The sequence below is a fragment of the Triturus cristatus genome, chromosome 9 (assembly GCF_964204655.1).
Source record: "Triturus cristatus chromosome 9, aTriCri1.1, whole genome shotgun sequence".
Classification (NCBI taxonomy): domain Eukaryota; kingdom Metazoa; phylum Chordata; class Amphibia; order Caudata; family Salamandridae; genus Triturus; species Triturus cristatus.
The window spans coordinates 229,991,504-230,001,854 of record NC_140592.1 but is presented as its reverse complement, the minus strand read 5'-3'; the positions used below and the strand labels follow the sequence as shown (position 1 = coordinate 230,001,854).

Sequence of the window (10,351 nt, the reverse complement as noted above, 5' to 3'; positions counted from 1 at the left end):
CTGATTTGGTCCCTGAATTGTTCTGAATATAATGGTCCCATTTCCTGAGTTTCTTTTCTCCGCTTTGGTACATCCTCAATGAGTTAGAGCTAGGAGTGGAAGACCAAGGACAAGGGAACCGCCCGATTACTTATTGGTAATTTTCATTACTCCGAGTCCTAGATTTCCTTCTCACAGTCCTATTCCCCCCTCCCTTCCCAGTTTGACGTAATCACAACATTTTGGAGGACAGATTGTTGCAACAGGAAAGGGTTGGGGGTTGAAGGCTTCTTTACTACTCTATGTGATAAAAAGTATCCCGGCAAGGAATGGAGGAAGAAGTGTTTTATTTTTGTTTTAAAGCTGTGTTTCCCAAACTGCGGGTCCACCCTTCAAAGTCTGAGCAATAAATAAAGATGCTTTTAAATTCTGGCCCAAATTTATCATGGGCTTGCATCGCCCTTACGCCATGCAAGGGGGCGCAAGGGTGACAGAAAACCATGCATAATATTTACAAAGACACACAAGGCTACCTTGCACGGCCCTGCATGGCTTGGTAAATGTGGAGTATTACAAGGCAGCGCCTTGTGTTACTCTGCCCACAGGGAGACATTCCATGGGTGGAGCGTTGGTGTTCCCATGCATCCACCCATGTATTTTGGCGCATTCCCAGATTTACCATTGCTGGTACACCTGGGAATGCGCCAAAATGCCATGCCTCCTAGGGGAGGTGTAACAAGGACAAATATGTTTATTTCTCCTTGTTTCTTCCTCTTTCTGCAGCACATATAATAAACATTGCACACTATAAATATTGTTAACGTACAAGAGCTTTGCTATCTTTCCCTACTAAACAGGCAGCCACAAATGCAGTGACCTTGCAGACAACAGAGTCATGATTTGAATGTTGCAGCAGGTGCAGTCGCACTGGTCCCAAAAGATGTCAGAACTCCTCTAAACACATATTATTGCTATATTTGACGACTAATCAGGCAGTCACAAGTGCAGTTACCTTGTAGTTAAAAGGGACTTGATTTGAATTGTGCAGCAGGTGCAGTGGCACTGGGGTCAGAAGCTCTAGGGACCCCACTAAACTAAGATTATTGCTAAAATGTAAAACGAACTAGGCAGTCACAAATGCAGTTTCCTTGCAGACAACAGGGTCATGATTTCCATGGTTCAGCAGGTGCAGTGACACCAGAACCAAAAGCTCTAGGAACCCCACTAAACACCTACAATTGCTATATTTTACTGCTAAATGGCCAGTCACAAGTGCAGTTACCTTGCAGACAACAGGGTCATGATTTGAATGGTGCAGCAGCTGCAGTTGTCAGAATTGCTCTAAACACCTAATATTGCTCTAATTTTACTACTATAAATCAGTCAGAATTGCAGTTACCTTGCAGTTAAAAAGGGGTTGATTTAAAAGGTGCAGCAGGTACAGTGGCACCGGGGACAAACGTTGTCATAACTCCACTAAACACCAAGTATTGCTATATTATACTTTTAAACAGGCAGTCACATGCACAGTTATCTTGCAGGCAACAGGGTCATTATTTGAATAGTGCAGAAGGTGCAGTGGTACCAGGCAAAAAAGCTCCAGGCACCCCACTAAACATAGATTATTGCTATATTTTATTTCTAAACTGGCAACCACAAATGCAGTTACCTTGCAGACAACAAGGTCGTGATTTGAATGGTGCAGTAGCACCGGGCCCAAAAGATGTCAGAACTCCCTAAAACACATAGTACTGCTATATTTCACTACTAAACAGGCAGTCACAATTACAGTTACCTTGCAGTTAAAAGGGACTTTATTTAAATGGTGCAGCAGGTGCAGTGGCACTGGGGCCAAAACCTCTAGGGACCCAACTAAACCCAGATTATAGCTGCATTTTACTACTTAGCAAGACAGTCACAAGTGCATTTATCTAGCAGTCAATAGGGTCATGATTTGAATGGTGCAGCAGGTGCAGTGGCACCAGGAACAAAAGCTCTAGGCACCCCACTAAACACCTAATATTGTTACATTTTACTACTAAACAGGGAGTTACAAATGCAGTTACCTTGCAGACAACAGGGTCATCATTTGAATGGTGCAGCAGGTGCAGTGACACTGGGCCTAAAAGTTGTCAGAACTCCTCTAAACACCTAATATTACTATATTTTACTATTATACAGGCTGACACAATTGCACTTATCTTTCAGTTAAAATGGGCTTGATTTGAATGGTGCCACAGGTGCAGTGACACCGAGGCCAAAAGCTCTAGGGACCCCATTAAACGCAGATTATTGCTAAATTTTACTACTAAACAGTCAGTCACAAGTGCAGTTATCTAGAAGGCACTAGGGCCATGATTTTAATGGGGCTGTGGGTGCAGTGACGTGGGGGACAAAAGCTGTCAGAACTCCTCTAAACACGAAATATTGGTATATTTAACTACGACATAAACAGTAACAAATGCAGTTACCTTGCAGGCACTAGGATCATGATTTCAATAGTGCAGCAGGTGCAGTGACACTGTGGCCCAAAGCTCTAGGAGCCCCTCTAAACACCAAATATGCAATATTTTACTACTAAACTGGAAGTCACAAGTGCAGTGACCTTACTGGCAATAGGGCCATGATTTGAATGGTGTAGTGGGTGCAGTGGCACAGGGGCCAAACGTTGTCATAACTCCTCTAAACAACAAATATTGCTATATTGTACTACTAAACAGGGAGTCACAAATGCAGTTATCTTGCAAGCACTAGGGACATGATTTGAATGGTGCAGCAGGTGCAGTGGCACCGGGCCCAAACGTTGTCAGAACTCCTCTAAACACTGAGGGCCCGATTCACAGAACTAACTTAAGACAAAATCCTAAACTTACTACTTTTGGTATTCACAGAAGTTAGGATTTTGTCTTAAGTTTGTCTTAAGACAGTCTTAAGACAGACTTAAGACAGTCTTAAGACAGACTTAAGACAAACTTAAGACAGACTTAAGACAGACTTAAGTTAGGATTTTGTCTTAAGTTTGTCTTAAGTCTGTCTTAAGTCTGTCTTAAGTCTGTCTTAAGTCTGTCTTAAGACTGTCTTAAGTCTGTCTTAAGACTGTCTTAAATCTGTTTTAAGACTGTCTTAAGTCTGTCTTAAGTTTGTCTTAAGACAAACTTAAGACAAAATCCTAACTTCTGTGAATACCAAAAGTAGTAAGTTTAGGATTTTGTCTTAAGTTTGTTCTGTGAATCGGCCCCATAATATTGCAATTACATAAATGCATTCTATTATTCCCCTCTTTCATTTCATTTTTCAAAATGTTGCTATTACTTACCTGCACTATACCACTAGTAACAGCACAATATATTGTCTTTTTGTGCATAATCAAGCCATAACACTTTAACAGACTTTCTGTAACTTATATTGTACAACTACTCAGCAAGCTACAACTTACAACAAAAAGTAGCTTATTATTATTCACATAGGCGAAACCTAATGCATTAACCAATGCTTGTTTGCGAACTCCTCTCACTTTGCAGTCAAAGAAAGAAAAATAAAGTAAATTATGTGAGTTCTGCTGGGGTGCCTGATGTGTATAAGGAAAGCTGGAGGATATCATGTTTTCCTAACACACAACAAAATGTAAATACCTCTAAATGAACTGTAGACATTCAGTGGTTACTTAACCCCTTCAGTGCCACGCCCTTTCCCCCTCCTGTGCCGGGCGTTGCACTAGTGGGTGGGGTTCATGACGAGATAGTCTCGTCATGGGCACAGCGCAACCGTGCTCCATGACGAGACTATCTCGTCATGGGCACTGAAGAGGTTAAACAAAATAAAGCACTTTTTTTGTAATTCTGAAGTGTGATTGAAACAAAGAGTTTAGTAGGAGCAGACAAATCAAGACACTTTACTTAGTGAAACATAAATAATAAAAATATTCTGAAACCCGATTTCCATACATCATCATTTGTGTGCAGTAAAGTTGTATCCATAAAACTGGGGCATATTTTTCAAAGCTGCACGCAGCACAGCACAGCGAGCCACCTTTCTGCGCTGCGTGACAGGGCAGGAATGTGCCGTATTTAACATTATGCGGTGCATTCCTGTCCTTTCCATGAGATGGCGCACAAACTGCTGACTAGCGCCACCACAGGCACCCTTGCGCCGTGGTGCAAGGGTACCTACTATGCAGAAAGGATTGTTTTTGTGCAGGAAGGGGCATCTTCCTGCACAAAAACAGTCCTCTGCTGCATTTTCCTGTTTCTCTGTGTACTGCATTGTGCTGCATGCTAGAAAAGAGGAAAAAACGAGTTAAAATAAAGATATTTCTCCTCATAATGCCTCACCTGGGGAGGCGTAGCATTTTGACGCATTACCAGGTCTACCAGTAATGGTAAATCTGGGAATGCACCAAAATACATGGGTGGATGCAAGGGAACACCCACGCTCCACCCATGGTACTCCTCCTTAAGCCAAAGTTACGCAACGCAGCAATTTGCGCTGCATACCATACTCTTGGTTTATCAAGCCACACAGGGCCACAAGGTGGCCTTGCGGAGCTTGATATATCTTAGTTAGTAGTTGTGTCACCCTTGCGCCCCCATACCATACTCTTGGTTTATCAAGCCACACGGGGCCACCCAAGGTGGCCTTGCGGGCTTGATATATCTTAGTTAGTAGTTGTGTCACCCTTGCGCCCCATTGCGTGGCGCAAGGGTAACGCAACTGCTTGATAAATATGCCCCTGTATGTCTGTAGAAATTTTGTGACAATTCCAATGGACAGTGTGCTATCTGCCAATAACAATGAGCTACCACACGATGCTTTATTGCACTAAAAAATGGCTGCCTCATAGCCATTAAAGCTTGGTGGGTCGCAGAAGTTTGTTTTACTAAAAAGTGGGTCCTAGTTCTAAAAAGTTTGGGGAGCACCATTTTATTTCTATAAGCCTGGATAGGCCTGTGAGAAGGAGGACTTGCCGCTCTTTACAAGTGCGATATTATCAGATGTGAATTTTATTGCAAAACGCCACCAACGTCTTTGGGATTTATCGAGCGTGATATTGATCGGGTTTTTTTGGAGAATAACATTAGAGAATTTTGTGTTTACAGTACAAAATTATGCATGTCTCAGTAATTACTAGCCACTTTTCCCTGGTATATTTCTGCTTTCTTTCCAGAACAACAGGAGTTATGCTCATACCAGAATTTAATGGGCCACTCATAATGAGGGCCTAGAACTCAGAGTAACGAAGACTCCCAGTATGTAATTGGGTCAGCTGCTGTCCACTCGGGTGGTATTAATATACGTGCTTCTTGGCACTACTTTACAAGCACAGTTTAAAATCAGAAAACCTATATATCACATTTCTGAGGTTGTACTGCACTTCTGTCAGTTGCCATTAATGCCACATTATTTCTATGCAAATTACGGCGTTCAGACATCCTAAGTCTAATCAGTGTCATCAATTTTTAAAGTCAGGGTAAGGGGTAGGTGTTACTTCTACACCTCCTCTAAGTCAGCACTAGGTCAGCTGCTGAATATTTGTGCAGCTTTTTCCTGATCAAAAAATGTTGTTGGCATTTAAATAACCAAAGTACAGTACAAAGTTACGTAGGCCTTGCGTCATACAGGATGCATATCATAGTACAAAATAATTAATTGTATTACATACAGTTCATAGAATAAAATATGTGTATTAGTACATCATCTTACCAAAAGACAGCATAATGTGTAAAACATTTAAGACAGGCATATTTTGCAAAGAAAACTATATAAAAAATTCCTGTAAGCTCCTCTCCTGAGAGTGCTGATTCTAGAGTAACATACCACCAACACCGCGAACCTTGCTAACCGAATTAGAACATGTTTTTATTTTTGCTTCTCTCCTTAAATAGGGCAAAACACGACCAAATTGGCTAGAAGCTCTTATAACTACTGAAACAAAACATGCATTCAATCCAGGTGTTTGTGGAGGTTGTCATAAAGGCAGTTCTGATTACAGAGTGTGAAAGAAGTTGTCTGGTGTGATGTTGGAATAGCTCAAATTACACTGATTTATTTCCGGGGAAGAAATAAGAAAAAAATGTTGTGTGCAGCTTTGTGACCCTTGATCCCGGCGGCAGATACTGACATGCTGGCTTCTTGCAGCTTCACCTCATGAAGAAACTTACAAACAAGGAGAGGAATACAAAAAATGATAAAAGAACAAAACTAATTTTGAAAACTGAAGGACATTACAAGACAGAAGAGCCCGGAGGACACTCTGCGAAAAAAAGGTATGTAAAAAAGAATGATTAATCCCTTTTTATATGAGCAGAGATTGGGACGAGAATTCGTACGAATCTATGGAGAATCAGTGTGATTTTCACTGATTTAATTCATTTGTACTGTGCAATACGGAGGGCCTCTATGCTCATATTTCATTGATGTGTCGCGTTGTTTATGGCTGCCCTGTACTGAATACACAGATACTCCATGGAAACGTCACCGCGATACAACAGCTTTACAATCGAGCGCATTTGTCATCAGTGTCTGTAGTGTTGAAGAGAACACACGCACATAAGGGTACCGCAGCTTCATACTCAGTCAGTCAGTCAACAATAGCTTTATTCGGTTAATAATTAAAACCATCAAAGCATACAGAAAATTTCATTTGCAAATAGTTACATACAAAGATAATTAACAAAGAAAATTCAAACAATGCAAAGTACACAAATATACATAAAAATATGTTTAAACAAATAATTGGCGAAAGTGAGCATTAAAAGATATAAAACAGGCCAAAATTTAAAAGACTATTTCATGATTTCAAAAGGAAAAAGATAAAAAAGGCCTGGTCTCGGGCTCTCCAACATTATAAAAAGAATAAAGCTAAAATATATTAAACTACATTCGATTTCTACTTCTAATAGCCCCTGAAAGATAACTGGCAACTCCAAAACAGACAAAAGGAGAGCCCAGCATTTGCAGAAATACCAAGGCGGGCCTTACTTGGTCAAAGTGACAGTTCTTAAAAATTGGGCAAATAAATTTCTTACGTAACAGAGTGTAAAATTTGCAGCAAAAAATCATATGCAGCGTATTTTGTTCGGAGGCGTTATCACATGGACAGGGGCCCAAAGTGCCCTCTTTAAAAAAGCCCTTCGGGTGTGCTAGGAGCCAGGGTAACATGTCATGTTTAAACCTAATCAGTAAAAACAAATGAAAAGGGTTATTTATATAAGTCAAGTATGGCTGAATCTCATTGCCCATACTTAACATGACAAATCTCCTAACAGACGGTTTACACACTTCCTCGCCTTCTCTCTGCAACTTTGCCCTGCACATGAACTGAGACTTTAAGTCTTTTATTTTCATTTTGGACAGCTCGCATGGTCTCTCAAATAATTCTAGGCAGCCAAGAGTCTCCATCTTAGATTTAATATATCGTAGCCAGGGAATGCACATGGCTTTGTCAAGGACCAGACAATCCTGTATAATGAGCTGATTTAGGGTTGGTGGGTGCTGCGCCCAAACCCTTAGCCAACCCATTAAAGGGGCAACGGCAATCTGGTCCACTAGATATTCAGCCCCCAAATCTTCATGGATATTAAAAATTGAAGTAGAAACAGGCAATGACAAAAGTTTCCGGAAAAAGGCATTCTCAATTAGTTGAATCTCCACTGCGGGTGCATAGCCCCAGACCTCACTACCGTACAGGGCCATAGGCACACACTTAGCGTTGTATATTTTCAAAATCGCGGGCAAGGGCTTGCATCCCAGCCGTTTTGCAAAACCCAACAACGCTCCAGTTGCCCTGGCGAGGATATTCTGTTTCAGCGCGCGTTGCGCGACCCATGATCCTCGATCATCAAAAGTGACCCCCAAATATGGAAAGGTCTGGACTTTTGTTAGCACCTGCTTATTGCAGAAGAATTTAACCTTTTTTGCAGCTCCATCTCCTATTGTCATAGAATGGGATTTCTTAAAATTTATTACTAAGTCCAAAGAGACCATAAAATCGTTAAAACCATTTAAAAGGGCTTGAAGGCCTCTTGCAGTTCTAGCCAATAGGACCGTGTCATCCGCATACAGCAACGCGGGAATCAACTTAGTACCTACTCTTGGGATGTCTTTACACGATGAAGACAAAACATCCCCCAGGTTATTAATATAGAGTGAGAAAAGCAGGGGGGCAAGAATGCACCCCTGTCTCACCCCACGCTTCACCTGCCAGGCATCAGTTAGATTCCCGTCCTTATTATAACGGACCGCCGCAGTAGTATCTTCATGTATAAGTGCCAAAAAGGAAATCAGCACAGGGTCAAGACCCATGGTTGCCAGGGAAGCCCATAGTTTTTGGCGATTAACCAAATCAAAAGCAGTCGATAGGTCCATGAATGCTAAATGTAAGACCCCCTGCTTCGCAATCGTATACTTCCCAATGATGAGATGCAAATTAAGGCATTGGCCAACCGTGCTCATTCCCTTTCTGAAACCATACTGTAGGTCCGAAATAATGGAGTTATCCTCCAGCCATGATGTTAACCGTGCTAGGACAGTTTTACCCATTATTTTTATTGCGGAGTCAAGAAGAGAAATAGGCCAATAACATGCCGGATCCTCTCTTGCACCTTTTTTAAATATTGGTACTATCACGGCCTTACCCCAAGAACGAGGGACACCCTCCTTTGCTGCCGCATTAAAAACTAAGGTTAGAAGTTTCGCCCAGTAAATGGAATCTGCCTTGTACAGATCCGCCGGGACACCATCGGGGCCGGGAGCTTTGCCCTTTGCCATTGATTCAATGGCGTCTTGAACTTCAGTCTCAGTAAAATTAATTTTTGATGACAGATTTGTATCCCCAAAATTTACAGGATTCTGGTCAGGAATCTCAGAATAAAGCCCACTAAAATGAGACACCCATTTATCTGGGGCGATAAGACAATCATTAATAATATTTTCCGTTTCATTAAAAAGTGGGCTGTTAATTACTTTCCAAAATTGGGAACTACTTTTTAAGATACTAGCGTCTGACAATTCTTCCCACGCCAGTTTTTTCAGGCAAGATTTCCTTGCCTTTAGTGCTTTCTTGAAGGATCTTCTTGCTTCCACAATCCTACTGGTATCTTTAGCGCCGTCTTTTAAGGCCAGTAAGAGAGTAGAGTGCGCACTACTACATGCCTGATCAAACCAGTTTTTGTGCTTCTTAGGTCTAGGTTTCCCAACGAGAGTTAAATTGTCCATAACCTGACTGGTTATTCGCTCAAAGGCACCAAGAATATCCCCTGGTTTAGATTCTCTCGCTAGGCAAATATTAAAATCCTCCAGATTACTGTGATACAATTTCTCAAGAAAATCACTAGGAGTAATAACCTCCCATCTCAAACGAGTTCCCTGTTTAGTGGGGACTATGTTTGAATTAGAAATTGTAGACATATGAATAGGCCTAAAGACATCATTAATATTTAAATCCAAAGATAGTGGGTTGTGGTCACTAAGAACATTAGCCGTGACACAAAAAGGTCCTATCAGTCCCTTCATAGTACAGGAAATTAATATATGATCAATAATACTGTTGTTACACTGACCAGTAAATGTAGGCACAGGAGATACTAAATTCTGCAATGGCATAAATAAATTAAAAGCAGATACAATAGTGTCTAGAAACATCCCACCTTTTGAAAAATCAAAAAGGGCTTCCTCCTGCGGGCAATAAGCCTGCTCAAAATTTCCAAAACAATTGGATTGTCTTAAATGAATATTAAAATCGCCAAACAATAACAAATAATAAGGGGTAACATTATTTGCATCGAAATCCTCTAAAAAGGTAAATAAAGCCTTTAAATGCTCCAATTCGTCCGTCCTCGTAAATGAATTATAAAAGTTCACAACTAACATTGATGGGAGGTTGACACCTACAACCTTAACCGCCAGAATATTGGGTGAACTAGTCTTAACAAGTTCTGTGCTATACAATAGCTTAAGACTAAATAATAACAAGAGACCACCACTGGGCCTCCCCGAGGAAGAAGGGACAGCGTATTTAATAAAGGACTGGAACCCATCCAGGTAAAAGGGATCTCTGGCCTCCCACGTCTCTTGTAAAGCAATTATATGGTAGGAAGAGAGAAATGACTTCCAAACTGTATCCTCTCTTTTTGTTCTCAACCCCGCTATATTCCAAGACAAAGCAGTAACCCTGTTTGCTAATACATTGGCCACACTATTACCCATAGCCAAAGGTTGGAGGGAGGAGTCCGTAACCTCCTCCCTAGCCATGGCCCTTACAGGCGGATAATTAAGTGTGCCAGCGGAAGCGTTAACCTTGTTATCTGGAGTGAGCTTAATTTTTAGCCGATTAATACCCTTATCCCGATCAGTCAATCGGGTAACGGAACTAACA

At 41.2% G+C, this 10,351-nt stretch overlaps 1 protein-coding gene across 1 annotated transcript in view; it reads left to right on the top strand.

The window, feature by feature from the left end:
* The first annotated feature begins 6,066 nt into the window (after positions 1–6,066).
* The window catches only part of FRMD4B (FERM domain containing 4B), a 558,786-nt gene continuing 554,501 nt past the window's right edge, over positions 6,067–10,351 (top strand). The window contains exon 1 of the mRNA XM_085624792.1: positions 6,067–6,242. The gene's annotated coding sequence lies outside the window, so the exon portion shown is untranslated. The remainder of the gene's footprint in view (positions 6,243–10,351) is intronic.